Below are 23483 nucleotides of genomic sequence, written 5' to 3' on the forward strand. Positions count from 1 at the left end.
GAGAGGCTCTGTAAGGTGTATAACGCAGGGTGGTGTAGGTGGCCTGGCTTCTTATCAGCTGTAGAATTGTACTGCCCTCTGGTGTTAGCATGTCCCGTTTAGGCACCGAAAGTAAGAGCCAGATTTTCATGTGCTCAGTGCTTGGCTCTTCTGAAAATCTGACCCAGTCGTGTCTGCTGAGCCCTAGAAAATCTGGTCCTAGGAATCTCTGTCTAACTTTAAAAAAGACACTTCCTCACCTCACTTGAATGTTAACGAGAAAGACTGGAGGCCATTCTCCTTCACCTTACACCTTGTGTAAATCATTCAGACTCACGCACAGTGGGCAAACGATGCAAGCAAAGCAGCCTGCCAGCAGTTTATACTGACTTTCTGCTCACTTAGCCCTGGTGTAAGTGACCACGCATGATGCAGGGAAATCTAGACTCAGACCCATTCTCTTCTTGAATTTTTACACAAATAATAGTATTTTGCTCACCTAGAACACCTTCCTTCTCAGGTCTTCACAGCACTTTTGAGAGTATTGAAGGAATCCTCTCGACTCCCTCTTCCCCCCCTTTTCATCCCCCTCAGTCTCTGCCCCATCCCCCTGGCCCGCGCCTTTATTCTCCCCTTCCCCCGACCCCTTCCCCCTCTTGCTCCCATTCGCGTCCCCTCCCTTCCCCCCGGCCTCCACCCCCCTGTACTAGCCCGGACCCCACCCCCTTGGTTCCGACCCGGCGGGGCTGCGAGCCGAGCCACTGGCGCCCGGTTCGGTTCGGGCGGTGCCGGTTCCGGTTCCGGTCCCGGCCATGGAGCAAGGGGATGGGGCGGGGATGCTGCTCTCCAAGATCAACTCGCTGGCCCACCTGTGCTCTGGGTCCGGCGGGGAGCTGCACCCGGCCAAGCTACAGCCAGGTGAGGCCCGGTTGGGTTCGGATCGACAGCAGGGGGTGGCTCCGGAGTGGGGTGCCCCAGAGCGGTCCGGGTTCGGTTCAGGAGGAGCCCCGTCCTGCTGGGCATTGGGTTTGGTTCGAGAGGGGTAGGTTCAGAGAGGAGTCCGGTTCGGGGGAGGGATGTGGGTCTGGTCTGGTTTGGGGGGTTCGGTCTGAGGAGGGCTGGGGGGTCTGATCCAGTTTGGTCTGAGAGGGATGTGAGGCTGGTTCAGTTCGGGGAGGGAGGTCGTTCTGAGGAGGGATGTGGGGTTGCTGTGGTTTGGTGGGTTGGACGGGTCTTTTGAGGACACGGCTGGTTCTGATCCCAGTGTCTGTGCCTCTCTGCCTGCAGGGAAGGACAAGGAGCCCCTGGAGAAGCTGTACCAGGTGTGCCCACTGTTGGGCAGTGGTGGCTTTGGTTGTGTCTACTCGGGCACCCGCCTGTCGGACGGTGCCCCGGTGAGTAGAGCCTGGACAGTGACCCCCACCCTTACCCCTGCAGCCCGCTCCCCATGCATGCTGCTCTATTGATCTCCACCTTTGCGTCCCTTACTCAGTTACATCTCCTTTGCTGTGCCCTGGCATAACCACCATCTTGCATCCCTTCCATTGGTCCCTTGTTTGCCTCCCCTCTTTCTGGGGTTGCCTGACCTGATTCTGATTGTCTGTCTGGTTCTGTTTATGTTCTAGGTAGCCATCAAGCACGTGGCCCGGGACCGGATTTCCGACTGGGGAGAGCTGGTAAGTGTCTAGGGCAGGTATTTGTTTACTCTTACATGGCAACCATGCAATGATTTAGTTAGGCTGGATGCCAAAGATATGCAGCATGGTCTACTTGAATGCATCCTCTCAGCAGCATCTGCTACAGGGTTCTTACGATACCCTGATCATAACTTACAGCTGTCCCAAGCACCTAAATCCCTTTTGAAAATGAGTGCTAGGCTCCTAAATCAGTTAGGTGTTTCAACACTGAGCATCGCAATGCCTAAATGTCTTTCAAAATCTGGCCTTATGTCAGGCTTTTCATCCCTCGAGCTTCCAGTGCCTTACATATATACTATACAACAAGATCTTTCTCTCCATTTTACGGATGAGAAAACTGAGGTAGGGGGAGATGACATGACTCGCTCAAGGTCATTTGGTGACTCGGTAGCAGAACTGTAGATAGACCCAGTTCTGCTGACTCCCATGCCCTGTGGCTTCCTGATGCATAATAAAAGCCAGGGGAAAAACCTAAAACACAAATATAAATGATTGGCTTTTGGGGTATTTATTCAGGACTTGAACTTAGAGCCTGGAAAATGCAGCAACAGCAAGAGAAACACTGAATTACACAACAGAGGAAGGAGATTACACAGGTAATGGTCTCTCATCTCCATCAGTAGGAAACACGTGAAAATGGGGCCCAACGTACTGCTCCAATACCTCCCCTCACACGCCTTTCCTAGCAGTGGAGCCCAACCTAAACCTGGGCAGTTCTGACGCGTTCAGCCCTCCTTGCCCTTTGCTTTCAATAACCAGTAGGGCATATTTGACAATGAAGGAGAGCCAGAAACAATCCATGGGGATCCTGATGGCCAGCCCAAACCACTCCAGGGGGCTGAGGGAAAACCAGGCTTCTTTGGAGACCTGGTAAGCCAGGGCCACGATTAGGCAGTTAGCCAGGTCATAGAAGATGATCCATGCGACATAGGCGAACATGCCCATGTAGAGCCGCTTCTGGGCTGAGTAGATGAGGAAGACACACACCGGGTAGGTCATGACAGCCAGCGTGATGGCTGTATAGTAGCAATACGTTAGCATCTTCCCCACTTTGGTTAAGTTGAAGGGCTTGATTTGTGCCATGTCCGTCATTGCTCGTTCCAAGTGGCCAACCTCAAAGATCAGGTAGATGTTGGTCACTAGGATCATGTAGACAGCAGCTACAGTGGCCCCGGCCTTGAGGGTCATGCCACAGAACCCCACCGGGTCATCGTGTTTTCTCCACAGGCAACGTCGCTGGCCAAGGAAACCGAAGGAGCGTCGCAGAGTAGAAAGGCAGAAAGGCAAGCTAGGAGAGACGTTGGCGGGGCTTGTGTTAGGGATTAAGTGCAGTGAACTCAAGCCTGTGCTGGAAAAGAAAAGGATCAGGTTAAAACATCGTGGGGCGGGGGTGGGAGGGGAGGGTCATCATGTGGAACGTCTAAAGAGGAGAGTTGATCAGTGTGCACACACACACACTCTGTAACCCCATCTCTCTCTCAGACACACACACAGATACACACACTGTAACCCCCATCTCACACTCACACACACATGCGCACACACTGTAACCCCATCTCTCTCTCTCTCACACAGGCACACACACACTAACCCCATCTCGCACTCACGCACACACGTGCACACCCACAGTAACCCCATCTCACACACACACACACACACACACACACACACACACACACTGTACCCTTTCGCTTTCTCTCTCTCTCACACACACACACTCTGTAACCCTATCTCACCAAGATTCCTGCTAAACCAAAACTTGGTTCTGTCCCCCATGATCCTATGTGCTCTTCACCACGGTCCACCTCCCCCAACACTCGAGTGCAGAGAAGGGCTCCCAGCCCCCTTAATCAATGACAGGCCATGCTCCAGAGCTCCTGAATTGAGAGACCTGCCAGCTTTAAAGGGGGGGCCACCCTAGTCCCCTTTTAGAAACAGTGAAGGGGACAGGTGGTTGATTGCTCGAGTTCCCGTGGAACTGATTTTAATGGTGGTGAGATTAAATTTAATTGTGTTTACCGAATAATTAATGACATTAGGGTGCCTAAACCCTTGGATCAGCCTCCTTATTATTTTAATCTCAATAACACAGAGTCTAGCAGTCTCACAGCTGTTGGCGTCCTCAGTGCGACCTGGTGGATAGAGCACTTAGGAGATTTGGGTTCTATTCCCACCTCTACCACTGACCTGCTGGGTGATCTTGGGCAAGTCACGTCGTCCCTCTCAGTGCCTCAGTTTCCCCACCTGTAAAATGGGGATAATGATACTGTGCTTTGTCAAGCACTTGGAGAACTACAGATGAAAAGTGCTAGATTAGAGTGAGGTCTTTATTATTATTATTTCATTAAAATCACCAAATATATGTTGAATCAATTATTTGCTGCAATGTAACCACTCAGCTCTAGATTGCAGGCCCCTTGAGCCAGCTCTGTACTGACACAGAACTTTGTTTTTAAAAAAAACATTGCAAAATAAAATAAATTAGAAGAAAAGGTGCAATGCCAAGCCTGCAGGCTGACTCCTCAGGGGGGCTGAGCGCCCACAGCTCTCCTGGAAATCCACAGACCACGTTTTCCAAAGAGCTCAGGGCCAGATTCACAAGAGCCCAACAGGGCCTGCAATCTGGACCAGGTTGACCAAGTTAGCTTAATGCTCAGCAGCTCCCATTGTGGTGCTCTGGCCAGATTTCTAGGCTATGAATGCCAGCAATTCCTCTGAACTCAAAGGGCCAAAGCCTGGAGTTTTAGTCAAGCAAACTCCCATCAGTGTCAAGAGAAGTTTGTTTGAATGGGGACATCTGGAAGTAGCCCTTTATATTTCATCTCCATCTTTCATGTCCACCAACAGGAGGCATTTCCAGCCTCTCAAAGGTTAGACTCAGTGAGCAGGTCAGGGCTAACTTACCTCCTTCCGAGAGAGAAAAGGGAGGAGACCTGGTGGATGGATCGGCTGCGATATCTTTGCACCGTCTGGAAGTAATGCCTAGCTACAATGCCACTGACCTAATGGCTGAGAGACCGTGTGCTCTTCCCCTTGGGACCCTGCTTTGCTAAAGGAATAACTCCTCAGCTCACCAGGAACCTATAAACAAAGGGAACATAGGAATTGCCAGATGCAATCAAAACCAAGCTCCATCTAGTCCAGGAGCCTTTCTCCAACAGCGGCCAGTGCCAGATGCTTCAGAGGAAGATGCAAACAAACAAACAAAAACCAGAAGGTAGCAGTGGGCTAATCTAACAGTTAGAAACTATGGCCAAACAGAAGGCACCTGGCCCCGATATTGGCAGAAACCAAACTATCCACCTGCCTAGAGCAAGCAAAAGGTGACTGCTTCCCCATGCTGGAGACCAGCACCTAGGACAAGGGCCTGGGAGAGGACTTGTTTCCATGGCCAAGAAATCAGTAGTGCTTCCTTGGCCTGTTCGGGCAATAAAGAGATTTCCGACCCCACATCGGGCAGGGACGCATTACTGCCAGCCCTAGATCCTACACTTTAGGATGGGGCGTGACTCTGTTTGGCTTCCTCCCTTAAAAGAATCCAAAAGTTATGCACCTGCTCAAGTTATGCACCCCCCAGAACCCCCGACCAATCTAACCCCCCCGTTCCCTGTCCCTTGCCTGCCCCAACCGCTCTCTACACCCCCTTGTCCTGACAGCCCCTCCAGGACCCCAGACCAATCTAAACCCCCCGTTCCCTGTCCCTTGCCTGCCCCAACCGCTCTCTACACCCCCTTCTCCTGACAGCCCCGCCAGGACTCCCGACCAATCTAACCCCCCCGTTCCCTGTCCCTTGCCTGCCCCAACCGCTCTCTACACCCCGTTGTCCTGACAGCCCCCACAGGACCCCCGACCAATCTAACCCCCCTGTTCCCTGCCTGCCCCAACCGCTCTCTACACCCCCTTCTCCTGACAGCCCACCCAGAACTCCCGACCAATCTAACCCCCCCGTTCCCTGTCCCCTGCCTGCCCCAACTGCTCTCTACACCCCCTTCTCCTGACAGCCCACCCAGAACTCCTGACCAATCTAACCCCCCCGTTCCCTGTCCCTTGCCTGCCCCAAACGCTCTCTACACCCCCTTCTCCTGACAGCCCCCACAGGACCCTCGACCAATCTAACCCCCCCGTTCCCTGTCCCCTGCCTGCCCCAACCGCTCTCTACACACCCTTCTCCTGATAGTCCCCCCAGGACCCCCGAACAATCTAACCCCCCCGTTCCCTGCCTGCCCCAACCGCTCTCTACACCCCTTCTCCTGACAGCCCACCCAGAACCCCCGACCGATCTAACCCCCCCGTTCCCTGTCCCCTGCCTGCCCCAACCGCTCTCTACACCCCTTCTCCTGACAGCCCCCCCGAACCCCCGACCGATCTAACCCCCCCGTTCCCTGTCCACTGCCTGCCCCAACCGCTCTCTACACCCCTTCTCCTGACAGCCCCCCCAGAACCCCCGACCGATCTAACCCCCCCGTTCCCCGTCCCCTGCCTGCCCCAACCGCTCTCTACACCCCCTTCTCCTGACAGCCCCCCCAGAACCCCCGACCGATCTAACCCCCCCGTTCCCCGTCCCCTGCCTGCCCCAACCGCTCTCTACACCCCCTTCTCCTGACAGCCCCCCCAGAACCCCCGACCGATCTAACCCCCCCCGTTCCCTGTCCCTTGCCTGCCCCAACCGCTCTCTACACCCCCTTCTCCTGACAGCCCCCCCAGAACCCCCGTCCGATCTAACCCCCCCGTTCCCTGTCCCCTGCCTGCCCCAACCGCTCTCTACACACCCTTCTCCTGACAGCCCCCCCAGAACCCCCGACCGATCTAACCCCCCCGTTCCCTGTCCCCTGCCTGCCCCAACCGCTCTCTACACCCCCTTCTCCTGACAGCCCCCCCAGAACCCCCGACCGATCTAACCCCCCCGTTCCCTGTCCCCTGCCTGCCCCAACCGCTCTCTACACCCCTTCTCCTGACAGCCCCCCCAGAACCCCCGACCGATCTAACCCCCCCGTTCCCTGTCCCCTGCCTGCCCCAACCGCTCTCTACACCCCTTCTCCTGACAGCCCCCCCAGAACCCCCGACCGATCTAACCCCCCCGTTCCCTGTCCCCTGCCTGCCCCAACCGCTCTCTACACCCCTTCTCCTGACAGCCCCCCCAGAACCCCCGACCGATCTAACCCCCCCTGTTCCCTGTCCCCTGCCTGCCCCAACCGCTCTCTACACCCCTTCTCCTGACAGCCCCCCCAGAACCCCCGACCGATCTAACCCCCCCCGTTCCCTGTCCCCAGCCTGCCCCAACCGCTCTCTACACACCCTTCTCCTGACAGCCCCCCCAGAACCCCCGACCGATCTAACCCCCCCCGTTCCCTGTCCCCTGCCTGCCCCAACCGCTCTCTACACCCCTTCTCCTGACAGCCCCCCCAGAACCCCCGACCGATCTAACCCCCCCGTTCCCTGTCCCCTGCCTGCCCCAACCGCTCTCTACACCCCCTTCTCCTGACAGCCCCCCCAGAACCCCCGACCGATCTAACCCCCCCCGTTCCCTGTCCCCTGCCTGCCCCAACCGCTCTCTACACCCCCTTCTCCTGACAGCCCCCCCAGAACCCCCGACCGATCTAACCCCCCCCGTTCCCTGTCCCCTGCCTGCCCCAACCGCTCTCTACACCCCCTTCTCCTGACAGCCCCCCCAGAACCCCCGTCCGATCTAACCCCCCCGTTCCCTGTCCCCTGCCTGCCCCAACCGCTCTCTACACCCCCTTCTCCTGACAGCCCCCCCAGAACCCCCGACCGATCTAACCCCCCCCGTTCCCTGTCCCCTGCCTGCCCCAACCGCTCTCTACACCCCCTTCTCCTGACAGCCCCCCAGAACCCCCGACCGATCTAACCCCCCCGTTCCCTGTCACCTGCCTGCCCCAACCGCTCTCTACACCCCCTTCTCCTGACAGCCCCCCCAGAACCCCCGACCGATCTAACCCCCCCGTTCCCTGTCCCCTGCCTGCCCCAACCGCTCTCTACACCCCCTTCTCCTGACAGCCCCCCCAGAACCCCCGACCGATCTAACCCCCCCGTTCCCTGTCCCCTGCCTGCCCCAACCGCTCTCTACACCCCTTCTCCTGACAGCCCCCCCAGAACCCCCGACCGATCTAACCCCCCCCGTTCCCTGTCCCCTGCCTGCCCCAACCGCTCTCTACACCCCCTTCTCCTGACAGCCCCCCCAGAACCCCCGACCGATCTAACCCCCCCGTTCCCTGTCCCCTGCCTGCCCCAACCGCTCTCTACACCCCCTTCTCCTGACAGCCCCCCCAGAACCCCCGACCGATCTAACCCCCCCATTCCCTGTCCCCTGCCTGCCCCAACCGCTCTCTACACCCCCTTCTCCTGACAGCCCCCCCAGAACCCCCGACCGATCTAACCCCCCCGTTCCCCGTCCCCTGCCTGCCCCAACCGCTCTCTACACCCCTTCTCCTGACAGCCCCCCCAGAACCCCCGACCGATCTAACCCCCCCGTTCCCTGTCCCCTGCCTGCCCCAACCGCTCTCTACACCCCTTCTCCTGACAGCCCCCCCAGAACCCCCGACCGATCTAACCCCCCCCGTTCCCTGTCCCCTGCCTGCCCCAACCGCTCTCTACACCCCTTCTCCTGACAGCCCCCCCAGAACCCCCGACCGATCTAACCCCCCCCGTTCCCTGTCCCCTGCCTGCCCCAACCGCTCTCTACACCCCTTCTCCTGACAGCCCCCCAGAACCCCCGACCGATCTAACCCCCCCGTTCCCTGTCCCCTGCCTGCCCCAACCGCTCTCTACACCCCCTTCTCCTGACAGCCCCCCCAGAACCCCCGACCGATCTAACCCCCCCGTTCCCTGTCCCCTGCCTGCCCCCGCACCAGGCCGAGGGGGAGCCGCGGGCTCCACGTGCAGACAAACAGATAAGGCGCTGCTGTGCGGGGGGGAGGGAGCGGGGGAGAGGGAGGGACTCTGGCTGCTAGAGGCCCCAGTGGCTGCGAGCGGCTTTCAATCAGGCACAGCTGTCCAATCAGCCGCGCCGCACTCTGCATGAGGGGAAGGGGGAAATTCCGGACATTTCTACCTTATTAGAAATCCCCCCGGACGGCCATGTAAAGCTAAGAAAGACGGACATGTCCGGGGAAACCCGGGCGGGTGGTAACCCTACTATCACAGGAGAGATGAGCTGCTTGAAGCACCCACACCACTCCGGCACTGATCCAAGATAAGACGGCCTGATAACGCTTTGTTCCAGCCCAGTCAACGGCTTCCTGAGGCGTTCATGGGCACATAAGTACCAGTGCATCTGAGAGTGTTGCGCTAGACAGCTTCCCAGTCGGAGGCATCAGAGCATGACAGTGTGGAGAGGTTCATATCTGGGAACTCTACTGGCAGGAAGTGCTTGATGAGAGAGGCCAGTACATGTCGGGGTAGAGGGGTGAATAAAGCCTCAGTGTTACACGGTCTTGGCTCTCTCTCATTTTATGCTGGAGCCCTCAGCAGTAAACAGTCTTTGGAACTGTGTTTGTACAGCGCCTAGCACAGGGGGGCCCTGCTCCCTGGGTGCGCCCCCGCCCACAGTACCAATAATAACTAATAATCATGAGCGGACGTGCGCTCACTCGCACCTGCGCTCCTTTAGCTCCCGGACCATGTCTCGTCAGCTTCGTCTCAGAATCCTTCTCAATGCAAACCCTGGGCCAGCGTGAACCCGGAGTAACTCTTGACTTCGCTGGCGTCGCGCTGTGCCGGAGCCTTCTCTCCTTACATAGCATGTAGGCCAGAGCCCCTCTTCACCTGTAGGTTTATACCGGCGGCACTGAAAGCACAATCGGGCCTAGCATACCCCGTCCCTGCCACACTGGGTGAGCAGCACCAGTTCCCCTAAATACTGCTCCGTTGGCCCTTACAAACCCCACCCCCAGCCGTAAATACCTGACCCCAGTGGGAGCTCCCTAACCGCTCGCACGCTTTTTATTCCATCCCATCACTCCCTACCATGGTTACCCCCAGAACCAGTATTACCATAAACTTTGTAGTATTCCCTCCCTGCTCTGTGCTTACTAGTGACAGACCTGGGCTGGAGACGAACGCCCTCAGGGTTCTGTGAGGCTTTCGAGCTGAGAGCTGGAGTCATCTCTAGGACTTCTGGTTCTTTTAATGGGGGCTTCCTCCCGTCCCTCCTGCTCTGCTTCGGCCTGTGGCCAGCTTCCTCCCATCCTACTCTGTCAATGAGACTCAGCTGTGGAGGGCCTGATGGGGGGATTTAGTCTCAATAGGGCCTTGCCTTCTCCGCTGAGGCTGCTGATCAGGCAGCTTGAGTCGCTGCTGATTGTGATGCTTGTGTGAGGTGAATACCTGGCTTCTGGGAGTTGGGCTGAGTCCCACCAAACTCATGTCACACAGGAACAGGGAGCTGGCCTCCGACAGCTGGATCCTGGCTCCCTTTGCTGATTGGTGCCTTTCCTCAGCTTGCTGACTATTTATTGAGTGAATACTCAGTCCCCTCAGGCAGCAAGTTCATCCCCTCCCTCAGTCTGTGTATTGCCCTATATTTGTCCTGCTAGGCTCATGCCTTTCTCTATGTGCGTCATTGGCACATGCTAGCGGGACTCCATAGCTATCATTTTAGAGTGCCATTCGCCCGAGGCCTTGGCACTACTTAAGTCCTCAAAACAGGCCTTAAGGGCAGGACTTTCCGACATGTTTGCTCACTCGGGACTGGGGACTGGGCACTGCTGAAATCTGACCCTTACTTGGGTGCCTGAATGAGCTTTTTGGAAAACCATGTCCCAGTTGCAGGTGCTGAGTCCTTGACTATCTGTCCCTGCGTTCATTTGCTGGTCTAGCCCTATGTGGGCCCTCTGCCCTGGGGTGCGTTTCACCTTTCATGGGAAAACCAGGATTTGGGCAGAATAAAACCTTAAAGTCAAACTTTTCCTCTCCCCCCCCACTGCGAGATGGCAAGTAGGGGGTTAAAACCTGGGCACCACCTTCCTTTGGGGAGCAGTAATTGGGATGCTGGCTTAGCCCATCAGGGAGGAGGGGAATGTCTTGTAACTAGGGCTGATTTCATCTGAGTCATTCCCAAACATCAGAGGGGTAGCCGTGTTAGTCTGAATCTGTAAAAAGCAACAGAGGGTCCTGTGGCACCTTTGAGACTAACAGAAGTACTGGGAGCATAAGCTTTCGTGGGTAAGAACCTCACTTGCATCTGAAGAAGTGAGGTTCTTACCCACGAAAGCTTATGCTACCAGTACTTCTGCCACAGGACCCTCTGTTGCTTATTCCCAAACAGCTTCCCCAAGGAACAAAGCCTGTGGGGCCAATCTGTGAAGAAGCCAGAGGTAAAATTCCCAGGGAGAGGGAATTTTCTCTATCTCCTTATCCTGAGGCCTGGATGGAACAGATGGATTGCGAAGGACCCAATCCAGTGACCGCTGACATGGAAAGGAATCTTTCCACAGACTTCAGTGGGAGTTGGGGCAGACCCTGAGCACTTAGACCAGATTTTCAAGCATGTCCACAGATTCAGGGTGGCTCAGTTCCCCGGGCCACAGTAAGTAGGCCTGATTTGCAGAAATGCTGAGCATTCACAGCCCCCATTGGCTTCTGCTGCACTTATAGGCACTTCATGCTTCTGAAAATCAGGCACCAAGGTGTCCCATAACTGGAGGTGCCCCAAATCGTTCGCCGCTTTAGAAAACATTGACCTTTGGACTCGCTGTGCCAGAGTTTCCCCCTCTGCAAACCAGGACTAGTGATATTGATCTGACCTCCTGCTGATTGTGAAGTTGTGAGGTTTAGTGCATTCGTGGTTTGCCAAGGGCTATGAGCGCCTCTGCTACCGGAGCAAAGCTGTGTTGTCTCTCGGTGACATGATTTGTGTTACGGTGCATTGGGAGTTTGCTAACCAGATGGAAGAGAAAGCTGAGCTCCAGCTGCAAAAGCTGGTTGCAGATTTTGATCAACCTAATCTTTGGAGGGGGGGATGCGTTTGGGTTACCATATTTCAGCAAGCAAAAAAGAGGACGGGAGGAGCCCCGCCCTAGCCCCGCCCCTGCCCCTCCCACTTCCCGCCCCCCTCAGAACCCCCAACCCTCCCCCCGTTCCTTGTCCCCTGACTGCCCCCTCCTGGGACCCCTGCCCCTAACTGCCCCCCAGGACTCCACCCCCTACCTAAGCCTCCCTGCCTCTTGTCCCCTGACTGCCCCAACCCTTATCCACACCCCCACCCCCAGACAGACCCCTGGAACTCCCACGCCCCATCCAACCACTCTCCACCCCCTGACAGCCGCGCCCCAGAACTCCCGACCCATCTAAACCCCTCTGCTCCGATCCCTCTCCCCACCCCTGCACCCTGACAGCTCCCCCCCAGAACTCCCAAGCCCCCACCCCTCCGCTCCTTGTCCCCTGACTGCCCCCTCCTGGGACCCCTGCTCCTAACTGCCCTCCAGAACCCCACCCCCTACCTAAGCCTCCCTGTTCCTTGTCCCCTAACTGCCCCCTCCTAAGACCCCCCCCAACTGCCCCCCAGGACCCTACCCCCTACCTGCACCCTGAGTGCCCAAAACCTTCTCCACCCCCCCAAAAAGCCCCCCCCCGAATTCCCGACCCCTCCCCCGTCTCTTGACTGTCCCCTCCAGAACCTCCCTGCCCCTTCTCCTGCCCCCTGGCCCCCTTACCCCGCCGCTCAGAACAGGGTGTTGGGCTCTGTGCGGAGCCGGACACGTGGCTGCGCTCCCCAGCGCAACACACAACCCGGTCCCTGCCCCTGCACAGTGCTGCCGGAGCGGGGCGCTGGGCTGCCGGGGAGGAGGAGCTGCCGAGGCCCGATGCAAACAGCCCGGCAGGCCGGCCGGCTCAGAATGGGCGGGGGGCGGGGAGGTGGAGCTCTACAGCTGCTCCGGAGTCCAGCCCGGCAAGCTGCGGAGGAAGGGCTCTGGCTGCCAGAGCCCCATGCGAGAGGCTGACTTTCCTGCAGCCCTCCCAGCCGCGCCTCGCTCTGCCTGGGGGGAAATCCCAGACATTTTGAGTGATTTACAAATTCCCCCCCCGGACGCTATTTTTAACACAAAAAGGAGGACATGTCCGGGTAAATCCGGACGAATGGTAACCCTAGTTTTGATCTTAAGTCTTTTCCAGCCCATTATAAAGAGAGGGGCCATTTATGAAAGTGAGATGCCGACTGCCAGATGTTGGGGTTTTGGAGGCGGGGGGCAGTGACTCAGGCTGACCTCTATGTAAGACATCACGATGATGATTGCTGCTAGTGCCTGTGAGCCCCGTCAGGAATCAGGACCTGTCCCATTAGGAACGAGGGACGTTAGAAATAAGGCACGCATTTTTTACAATGCGGGTGATTAACCATTGTGATACCAGACACTTCTGTGTTCTTGGGGAACCAGGGTGCAGTATCCAGCCTGACTCATGAAAGACAGTGCGACGTATTGAGGAGACCCACTGTGAGGGCTACAGTGGGGAACCCAGGGATGTTAGCCAAATTGCTAGCGAATAGGATCTCCGAAGGGAGACCCACCACTAAGCAGGTTCAGCTCAACGGGTATGAGGGAGAAACTGTCTCCCATGGTTTGTCTCTTGGGAGTGGCAATTTGCCTGTTAAGAAAGCCACCCCAATCTCCCAGTGTTTGTCTGTAAAAAGCCATGTGGTCTGTGACAATGGGGAGGGAAGTTCAAACTGTTTGTCTAGTCAGAAAAGCAGTTTAACTGCTGGGGAAGAAAATGGCTTTAGTGTTCTGTCTGTGGAGCAGGCAGAAAGTACCTCTGAGTTTATGCTGACTGAGGATTTGTCAGTTGTGCCAGATGTGGTTCTGGACCCAGCTAAAACCCAGGAAGGAAGTGTTCTTAGGACTGTGTCTGTTGGGGGTAATGACTTGCCCATGGAGGGAGCTACCCCAATCTCCAAACGTTTGTCTGGGAACAAAGGGGAAGAAATTCCAAACCTGGTGACTGTTAAGAATGTTGTATTGTGAACTCCCTGGAAGAAAACACCACCCATAGCGAAGAGTGATCAGCTCCTATTGTCTAGTCTAAAGAAACCCCTTGAGTCATCAGCTTACCTATAAACAAATCTAGTGTTCTCCCTTAAACCATTGTATTTTCTCTAGAAAAATCACTACTCACCCTCTAGTCAGGGTTCTGATGCTTAGATCCAAACTATGCATCAGTTCCACTGGAACTCCATCTCCTCACTGATGGTACTGGGGACTCTGCCTGCCTCTTGCCCTCAGGACCCTCAGCTACCACCATCATCTGGGAACCCCGACCAGTTCAAGCTTCAGGGAGCGGTGAGACCCCCTTCTTTCTCTCTCTCTCTCTCTCTGTTTTCCTGTCTACCTTAGGTATTAGCCTTTAATCCTGTATGTTATGTTGGTTTAGCTCTCCTTGTGTAGTTATCACTATTATTCAATAAATAACTTCTATGGTTAAGGTGGTTGCTTCTCTCTCTCTTGCTGAACTTTACTCGTTTGTGTTTTTAGCTTCCCCCATTCACTCTACAGCAACGCTTCTTTTACCTACTCTAAAGATCCCTGCAGCACCCAAAATACTGTAGGGTTTGCTCATCGAGTAGGTTACTGCCAGTACAATTGTGTTGGGGGAGTGGGGATAGGGACGTACTGAATTTGGGCCGCATAAGGGTAACAGCTTGAAAGTGCTGCTTGACCCAGCCCATGGAGCCCAGGGGCATATAAGGAGAGAGAGCTTGAAAGTGCTGCTTCCTCCAGCCCAGTGAGTCCAGAGACATATAAGGGGTCAGCTTGACAGTGCTGATTGACCCGGTCCACTCAGACTTGCTCTGTTAATGTAAGTGTGGGTGTGTGGGTGTTCATCCAGTTCTGGGGTGGAAGTAGGGTTACCATATTTTGTGCCTCCAAATGGAGGACACTCCACGGGGGCCCGCCCCCGCCCCCAGCCCCGTCCACGCCCCACCCCAACTCCGCCCCCTCCCCAAAGTCTCCGCCCCCTCCCCTGCTTCCCGCGAACATTTAATTCGCGGGAAGCCTGAAGCAGGTAAGGGGGAGTGTGGGGGGAGGAGGCGCGGCCCAGGCTGGCCCCCCCGGCGGCTCCAGCCTGGGTCGGCTCGGGCCCTGGGGTGCCGGCCCCGGCCGACCACCCCCGGCCCGCCCAGCACTGCCGGCCCCCGGCGGCCCAGCGCACCCCCCCCCGCTACCCCGGACCGGCCCGCGGCCCGGCGCACACCCCCCCCCCCCGCTACCCCGGACCGGCCCGCGGCTCCGCGGCCCGGCGCACCCCCCCCCTGCTACCCCAGACCGGCCCGCGGCCCGGCGCACCTCCCCCCCCGCTACCCCGGACCGGCCCGCGGCCCGGCGCACCCCCCCCCCGCTACCCCGGACCGGCCCACCCCCCCCCGCTACCCCAGACCGGCACCGCGCCCGGCCCAGCACCATGCCCCCGGCCCCGCGACCCCGGCCCCGCACCGGCCCCGGCCAAAGAGGCCCCGGCCGAGCCCTCCCTCCCTCCCGATTTTCCCGGACATGCCCGGCTTTGGGGGATTTCCCCCCGGACGGGGATTTGAACCCCCAAAAGCCGGACATGTCCGGGAAAATCCGGACGTATGGTAACCCTAGTGGAAGTAACCCAGCCCTAGGGACCCTAGGTCCTGCCAGATAGCTCCATTGGGAGGGGACTTGCAGAAGGGAGAAGTAGAGCTCCATATGTAAACACAAGTGACACAAGCAGTACATTGACAGGATTACAGAACCCCCTTCCCCAGAGGAGTAACCCGAATAAATGAGCATACCCCAAAGTCATGGGCACATCTGGTAACAATTGGCACCAACGGCCAAGGGACGGGGTGGATTTTCCATCTCTTGATGTTGTCCAATCAGGCCTGGGTGCCTTCTGGAAGACATGCTTTAGCCAAACACAAGTTATTGGACTCAGTACAAGAGTAACTGCAATTCTCTGGGCAGTGATTCCCAACTAGGGATCTGCAGCCCCCTGGGTAGCTGTGAGCAGGTTTCAAGGGGATCTGCCCCAGGCGGCGGGACTCGGGGGAGGGAGCGCTACCTCCGCCCTTTTACTCACCTCAGCGGGCCACCCAGCCTGTGGGTCAGCACCAGCAACGCGTTTCACACCAAGTAAGTAAAAAAAAAAAAAGAAAAAAAAAATCTGTTTTTTTATTTTTGTACCTCTGTGGCACAGGTGGGCCAAGGAGTTTTTATAGCATGTTGTGGGGGCCTCAGAAAGAAAAAAGTTGTGAACTCATGATATAGAGGAGGTCAGACTAGGTCAGGAGTTCTCAACTGGGGGTCGGGACCCCTCAGGAGGTCGCGAGGTTATTACATGGGGGGTCGCGAGCTGTCAGCCTCCATCCCAAACCCTGCTTCGCCTCCAGCATTTAGAATGGTGTTAAATATATATAAAATGTGTTTTTAATTTATAAGGGGGGTCACATTCAGAGACTTGCTATCTGAAAGGGGTCACCGGTCCAAAAGTTTGAGAACCACTGGACTGAGTAATCTAATGGTCCCCTCTGACTTTAAAGGCTATGGAAGTATGAAACTCTGAACCTTTCTGTTCTAATAGGACTCAAGAGACAGCACACGTGCCCCCCACTTTGCCCCTGCCTTGGAGGGGCTGATCTCGCTGCAGCTGGGAGCTACAAAATTAACTTTCAACTTTCACTTGGCTTTAAGTTCCTTCCCCTGCTTGGCTGGGCACAGGAGGGAGAACTGAGTCTTGTCCCTTCACTTTCAGTCTTGTTCAGAATCGAAAGTTGGCCTTTGTCTTTGGCCCACTTCCAGCTGGGAGGCTCCTGCTGGCACCTAGGGGGTGGCTGGTTCAGGAGAAAAGAGAGGCTCTGTAAGGTGTATAACGCAGAGTGGTGTAGGTGGCCTGGCTTCTTATCAGCTGTAGAATTGTACTGCCCTCTGGTGTTAGCATGTCCCGTTTAGGCACCGAAAGTAAGAGCCAGATTTTCATGTGCTCAGTACTTGGCTCTTCTGAAAATCTGACCCAGTCGTGTCTGCTGAGCCCTAGAAAATCTGGTCCTAGGAATCTCTGTCTAACTTTAAAAAAGACACTTCCTCACCTCACTTGAATGTTAACGAGAAAGACTGGGGGCCGTTCTCCTTCACCTTACACCTTGTGTAAATCATTCAGACTCACGCACAGTGGGCAAACGATGCAAGCAAAGCAGCCTGCCAGCAGTTTATACTGACTTTCTGCTCACTTAGCCCTGGTGTAAGTGACCACGCATGATGCAGGGAAATCTAGACTCAGACCCATTCTCTTCTTGAATTTTTACACAAATAATAGTATTTTGCCCACCTAGAACACCTTCCTTCTCAGGTCTTCACAGCACTTTTGAGAGTATTGAAGGAATCCTCTCGACTCCCTCTTCCCCCCCCTTTCATCCCCCTCAGTCTCGGCCCCATCCCCCCGCCCCGCGCCATAGTCTCCCCTTCCCCCTCCCCCTCCCCCCTCTTGCTCCCATTCGCGTCCCCTCCCTTCCCCCCGGCCTCTGCCCCTCCCGCACTAGCCCAGACCCCACCCCCTTGGTTCCGACCCGGCGGGGCTGAGAGCCGAGCCACTGGCGCCCAGCTCGGTTCGGGCAGTGCCGGTTCCGGTCCCGGCCCCGGCCTTGGAGCAAGGGGATGGGGCGGGGATGCTGCTCTCCAAGATCAGCTCGCTGGCCCACCTGTGCTCTGGGTCCGGCGGGGAGCTGCACCCGGCCAAGCTACAGCCAGGTGAGGCCCGGTTGGGTTCGGATCGACAGCAGGGGGTGGCTCCGGAGTGGGGTGCCCCAGAGCGGTCCGGGTTCGGTTCAGGAGGAGCCCCGTCCTGCTGGGCATTGGGTTTGGTTCGAGAGGGGTAGGTTCAGAGAGGAGTCCGGTTCGGGGGAGGGATGTGGGTCTGGTCCGGTTTGGGGGGTTCGGTCTGAGGAGGGCTGGGGGGTCTGATCCAGTTTGGTCTGGGGAGGGATGTGAGGCTGGTTCAGTTCGGGGAGGGAGGTCGTTCTGAGGAGGGATGTGGAGTTGCTGTGGTTTGGAGGGTTGGCCGGGTCTTTTGAGGACACAGCTGGTTCTGATCCCGGTGTCTGTGCCTCTCTGCCTGCAGGGAAGGACAAGGAGCCCCTGGAGAAGCTGTACCAGGTGGGCCCACTGCTGGGCAGTGGTGGCTGTCTACTCAGGCACCCGCCTGTCGGACGGCGCCCCGGTGAGTAGAGCCTGGACAGTGACCCCCACCCCCACCCCTGCAGCCCGCTCCCCATGCACGCTGCTCTATTGATCTCCACCTTTGCGTCCCTTACCCAGTTACATCTCCTTTGCTTTGCCCTGGCATAACCACCATCTTGCATCCCTTCCATTGTTCCCTTGTTTGCCTCCCCTCTTTCTGGGGTTGCCTGACCTGATTCTGATTGTCTGTCTGGTTCTGTTTGTGTTCTAGGTAGCCATCAAGCACGTAGCCCGGGACTGGATTTCTGACTGGGGAGAGCTGGTAAGTGTCTAGGGCAGGAATATCTGCTGTGGCTCTGCATTGCATGGTCATGGCTCTGTAGTTAAGGTTGCAGCCGGTGTCGTAGGTAGCTCTTGACTTTGTGGGTCGATTTGCCTGCCTCTGATGGAGATCTCCTTTCTCTCTCTGTGCAGCCTGGCAGGAGCAGAGTGCCCATGGAAATCCTGCTCCTGAAGAAAGTGGGCTCAGGCTTCCGTGGGGTCATTCGGCTCTTGGACTGGTTTGAGAGACCGGACAGCTTTGTCTTGGTTTTGGAGTGACCGGATCCTGTGCAGGACCTGTTTGACATCATCACGGAGTGGGGTGCTCTCCCTGAGGAGCTGGCCTGCAGCTTTTTCCGCCAGGTCCTGGAGGCGGTTCGGCACTGTCATAGCTGTGGGGTATTGCACTGGGATATCAAGGACGAGAACATCCTGATTGATCTGAACAGCAGGGAACTGATAGATTTTGGGTCTGGGGCATTACTCAAGGACACAGTGTACACTGATTTTGATGGTGAGTGTCTATTTCCATCCCCTTCTATTTTATCTGCGTAGGGAGGGAAGCCAGGGAAATTCCTCTCTGAAATGGGTTGTTCCTGCCTGTAAGCGTTCAGTAACTTCCCAGCCAGGGAATGTTTTGTTCCCTCCTCCCCCTGCCATTGTCATTTGCTAAATATACTGTTGTATGATCTGCAGCTTTGATACCGTTGGGGTTTTCCTCCCTGCCTTGTATCCAAAAAGCATTTCACAAATGTGTTTGCCCTTTTGTTGGGTGTTAACCGCAGGCACTGGTGGTAGCTGCCCATGTCACGCAGGGGGCGGGGGAGGCACAGGGCAGAAATTGGGTGTGAACTCACCAGCATCAATCTTTGGAGTCCCTGTTAGCAATGAGAGGAGAGAGTTGGACTCTGGTTCCAATGGTTTGGTTTTCTCTAGGTCCATCGTATTTGTAGCATTTCAGGAGGGATCTGGCTGGTATTCCATCCTCCTGGGGTGGTGCAAACAGGATCTGCCTCACCTCATAGATGGGGAAAGATTGAGTTAAACCTGTCTGAAGCCATGGCTGCTTAGATGCTGGATCCTAACCTAATCTAGCAGCTAGAATGCAGGGGGAGGGGATGTTTTGCCCCCGCCGCCCCAAGGATAAAGAAGAGGGCTCTTGTACAGTTTCTTTCTGTGAGGCTGGATGGACATCCAGTGTGGGGAGTGGATCAAGAGGAGAAGCTGCTGTCTCCGCCATCTCGCTAAATTATTCATTTCATTGGAAAGTTGTGTTTTGTCACGGGATGAATGTTGTGAAATAGGATCTGCAGGAGATCTGCTTACAGCTGGCTCCCTTTCCTCTGCTGCCCAAAGGCACCTGAGTCAAATCTTTGGGGAGGGGGGAGCTGCAGACCCAGGGAGGAGTGTTTGACCTTGGAGCAGGGGTGCAGGGATCTGTGTGGGGGACAAATAACCAGAGCTGCCTTGTGCTGCTGGCGGCAGACATTCTTTCTGACCGGGAAGGCATATTCAGGGTAGGGCCGTTGAGTTTCAAAAAAAAAAAATCACAGTTTGTTGTTGAGGGTTTGTTTTGCTTCTGCCGGGCTGCATTTTTTGTTTTTAATTTAACAGTTGATGACAAGGGACAGGTTTGCACCTTCTCTTCTGCGGAACTTCCCAAGCTACTGGTGCCCCCTGGTGGCACATCAGGTTATTTTTTACAACCCAAAGTTTGTAAACAATAGTCACGTGGCTAGGAACCAGACTGAGCTCTGACCTCAGTCTCCTCTTCCTGCCAGAAGGGAAGAGATCAAATACAACAAAGGCAAAGGGCGTAAGCATCTGCGGAGGCCAGAAGCAGGGTGGAATCTGAGTTCCAAGCATAATTATCACACGCCCAATTGTACTAACTCCCTTGATGTTGCACAACAAACCTTTGTCCACAGTTTTGGAGTAGGCTGGCTTTATACCTGGCTGACTCAACAGTCGTCAGTGCCAAAAAAGGAATAAACTCTTCAAGGTATCTGTCCTTCTTTGGGTTAAGCAAGGAAACCCTTTTATGTAGAAAGGACTAAAGGTTGTCAGGGTTCCTTGTAGTGCAATAGACAAGGCCTCAGCCCCTCCCCAAATGCTCCGTCTGCACTGGGTCACCATGGACTGAAGCATCTGCAAGCTGCCTCTCTCTTTACCTCAGTGAGAAATGGTTATATTGCTAGGGTTACCATTCGTCCGGATTTACCCGGACATGTCCTCCTTTTTGTGCTAAAAATAGCGTCCGGGGGGAATTTGTAAAGCACTCACAATGTCCGGGATTAGCAGAGCGAGCAGCTGGGAGGGCTGCAGGGAAGTCCCGGGCTGGACTTAGGAGCAGCTGTAGAGGAGCCGGATCCGCCCTGCATTCTGAGCCGGCAGCTCCCTTGCAGCCCAGTCCGGCAGCACTGTGCAGGGCCAGACCGGGTTTTGTTGTGCAGGGCCAGGGACCGGGTTTTGTTGTGCTGGGGAGCTCAGCCACGTGTGGGGCTCGGCTGCACAGAGCACAACACTCTGTTCTGAGCAGCAGGGTAAGGAGGTCAGGGGGCAGGAAGGTTCTGGAGGTGGCAGTCAAGAAACGGGGGGGGCTTTTTGGGGGGGTGGAGAAGGTTTTGGGCACTCAGGGTGCAGGTAGGGGGTAGGGTCCTGGGGGGCAGTTGGGGGGGGTCTTAGGAGGGGGCAGTTAGGGGACAAGGAACAGGGAGTCTTAGGTAGGGGGTGGGGTTCTGGAGGGCAGTTAGGAGCAGGGGTCCCAGGAGGGGGCAGTCAGGGGACAAGGAGCAGGGGGGGAGTGTTTGGGAGTTCTGGGGGGGGCTGTCAGGTGGCAGGGGTGGGGAGATGGATCGGAGCAGTCAGGGGACAGGGAGCAGAGGGGTTTAGATGGGTTGGGAGTTCTGGGGAGGGGGCTGTCAGGGGGTGGGGAGTGGTTGGATGGGGCGTGGGAGTCCCAGGGGTCTGTCTGGGGGTGGGGGTGTGGATAAGGGTTGGGGCAGTCAGGGGACAAGAGGCAGGGAGGCTTAGATAGGGAGTGGAGTCCTGGGGGGCAGTTAGGGGCAGGGGTCCCAGGAGGGGGCAGTCAGGGGACAAGGAATGGGGGGAGGGTTGGGGGTTTTGGGGGGGCGGGAAGTGGGAGGGGCAGGGGCGGGGCTAGGGCGGGGCTCCTCCCGTCCTCTTTTTTTCTTGCTGAAATATGGTAACCCTAATATTGACAGCGATAAAGTCAGGATAACAGTGGCCTTAAGAAACCTGTTACTTATTGTGGCTTGTATTGCAGCTGCAAACCATGTTTATTTGCACTCCATTTGGTTCTGTTTCACTTGTAGTCTATGCCCTAGCGCAACACTGCAATTGGTAAAACCACTGGGGGATTAAATCCCAATCAAACTGGGCTGAAAGTTTAAACAATATTAAGATATTGCAACCTAAATTTTGGGCTGAAGTTCCTAACTCGGTCTCTTAAAAAGCACCTTGATAACACCTGAAAAAAATAATGAATAACTGGTTGCTCTGATTTCCTCTGCTTAGAAGAAAATATGAAATATTTCTGCTAACCAGGATCCTCTAATCTTCTCTACAGAGACCAGAGTGTACAGCCCCCCGGAATGGATCCGCTATCACCGGTATCACGGCAGGTCAGCAGCAGTCTGGTCTCTGGGGGTCCTGCTGTATGACATGGTCTGCGGGGATATCCCCTTTGAACATGATGAGGAGATTGTTAGGGGCCAGGTCTACTTCCGACAGAGGGTCTCTCCAGGTGAGCCACTCTACTTTGTTGTGTTAGAGTTGGGCAAACAACTGCTTAGCCTGAATGCCACACTGACAAAGCGATAATATGATGCCATAGAAGTGCATTACCATCATTTCATGCAACCAGTGAGACGTGCAAGGCATGATTCTGTGATCCAGTGGTCCCTTCTTGTCTTAAACTCAATGAGATGTTTAATGCTATTGAATCCCAGCAAAGTGCTGGGGACCCCGCTGTCTTCTCTGCCTTAGACAGCTGCTTCAGAGCTCACTGTGGTAGTTCACTTCAGCACTTCACTCTCCTGCCACTTGCTGGGGTCTTTAATGTGGCTACTGCAGCTGGCTGCTGAAGCAGTCTTACAGAAAGTGGAAATGACAAAATATATTGAACCAACCGAGTAGCTCTCAGGTTTAATCATCTCACTGGGAAGGGAAAGTTGATTTTTGCTATTAGCCTGGGTGTGAGTAGCAGGGGAGGATGGGCTCCTCATGGACTTGCATTGCAAATTTGCTCCCTTGTGTATTTTCGGAGTCTCCTTCCAAAGATGGGAGCTGGTTCACCCACGTACTAGGGTGAGGGGAGTAACTCGGAAACCACACCTAGCCACAGCCATGGTAATCTGTTCTGTGAAGCAAGAAAGGCAGATCCCAAAGCAGACTTGCAGATGCTAAAATAGGGAGGCTTGTAGGCTTCACAGACATTACTCAGCAGTGCAGTCTCATTAATTGCTTGTTTTCTCTCCCCAGAGTGCCAGCACCTCATTAAATGGTGTCTGGCCTTGAGGCCCTCCGACAGACCATCCTTTGAAGATCTTCTAAATCATTCTTGGATGCAAGATGTCCTCTTGCCACAGAAAACAGCAGAGATCCACCTGCACAGTCTAATTCAGGAGTCTGGCAAATAGCAGCTCCTCTCATCCGTTGGGTGTAAAAGAGAAAACTCTCACCAGTGACTGTCTGCCTGTGACATGGGAACATTCATCTCTCATTCCAGAGCTCAGCTAACTGGAGAATCTTCTGAGAGGCTGGAGGTTACCATCCATCCCAGGTGGACTGGTCTTGAACTCATTAGGTCCTGCCTTACTTGATGTCTTGCCAGTAGACTTTTTTGATGTCTTCTGGGCAGGGCCGGCTCTAGGATTTTTGCCGCCCAAAGCAAAAACAATTTTGGCCGCCCTCCCCGGCTGGGTTCTTTAATTACCCCACCCCCGGCCCTGCCTCAACTCCGCCCCTTCCCCAAATCCCCAGCCCTGCCTCCTCTCCCCAGGCTCTCAAGCCTAGGAGGGAGGGAGGGAGGGGAAGAAGCGGCGCCCCGCACCACGGCCACTTGGGATCTCCCACTCCCTCCCAGGTTTGAGAGCCTGGGAGGGAGGGGGAGACCCCGAGCCACCGCGGCACACGAAACAGCTGATTTGCGCGCCGCTGCTCCCCCTCCCTCCCAGGCTTGAGAGCCTGGGAGGGAGGGCGAGTAGCGGTGCGCGAATCAGCTGTTTCGTGCGCCGTGGCAGCAGCAGAGGAGGTGAGCTAGGGCGGCCTGGGCACATTTTTAGGGGCGGCATTCTGGCGCCGGCTATGCCGCCCC

The 23483-nt window shown here is 55.9% G+C and overlaps 1 long non-coding RNA gene and 1 pseudogene across 1 annotated transcript; one reads left to right on the forward strand and one right to left on the reverse strand.

The window, feature by feature from the left end:
* Window positions 1–815: 815 nt before the first annotated feature.
* LOC128835428 (serine/threonine-protein kinase pim-1-like) lies at window positions 816–23123 on the forward strand (annotated as a pseudogene).
* Window positions 2938–4941, reverse strand: LOC128835429 (uncharacterized). The gene is made up of 3 exons (XR_008444653.1): window positions 4581–4941; window positions 3864–3920; window positions 2938–3024 (listed from the first exon to the last, which is right to left on the reverse strand). It is a non-coding gene; the product is annotated as an uncharacterized LOC128835429 (long non-coding RNA).
* Window positions 23124–23483: the final 360 nt, after the last annotated feature.

The sequence above is a fragment of the Malaclemys terrapin genome, chromosome 4 (genome assembly GCF_027887155.1).
Source record: "Malaclemys terrapin pileata isolate rMalTer1 chromosome 4, rMalTer1.hap1, whole genome shotgun sequence".
NCBI lineage: Eukaryota > Metazoa > Chordata > Testudines > Emydidae > Malaclemys > Malaclemys terrapin.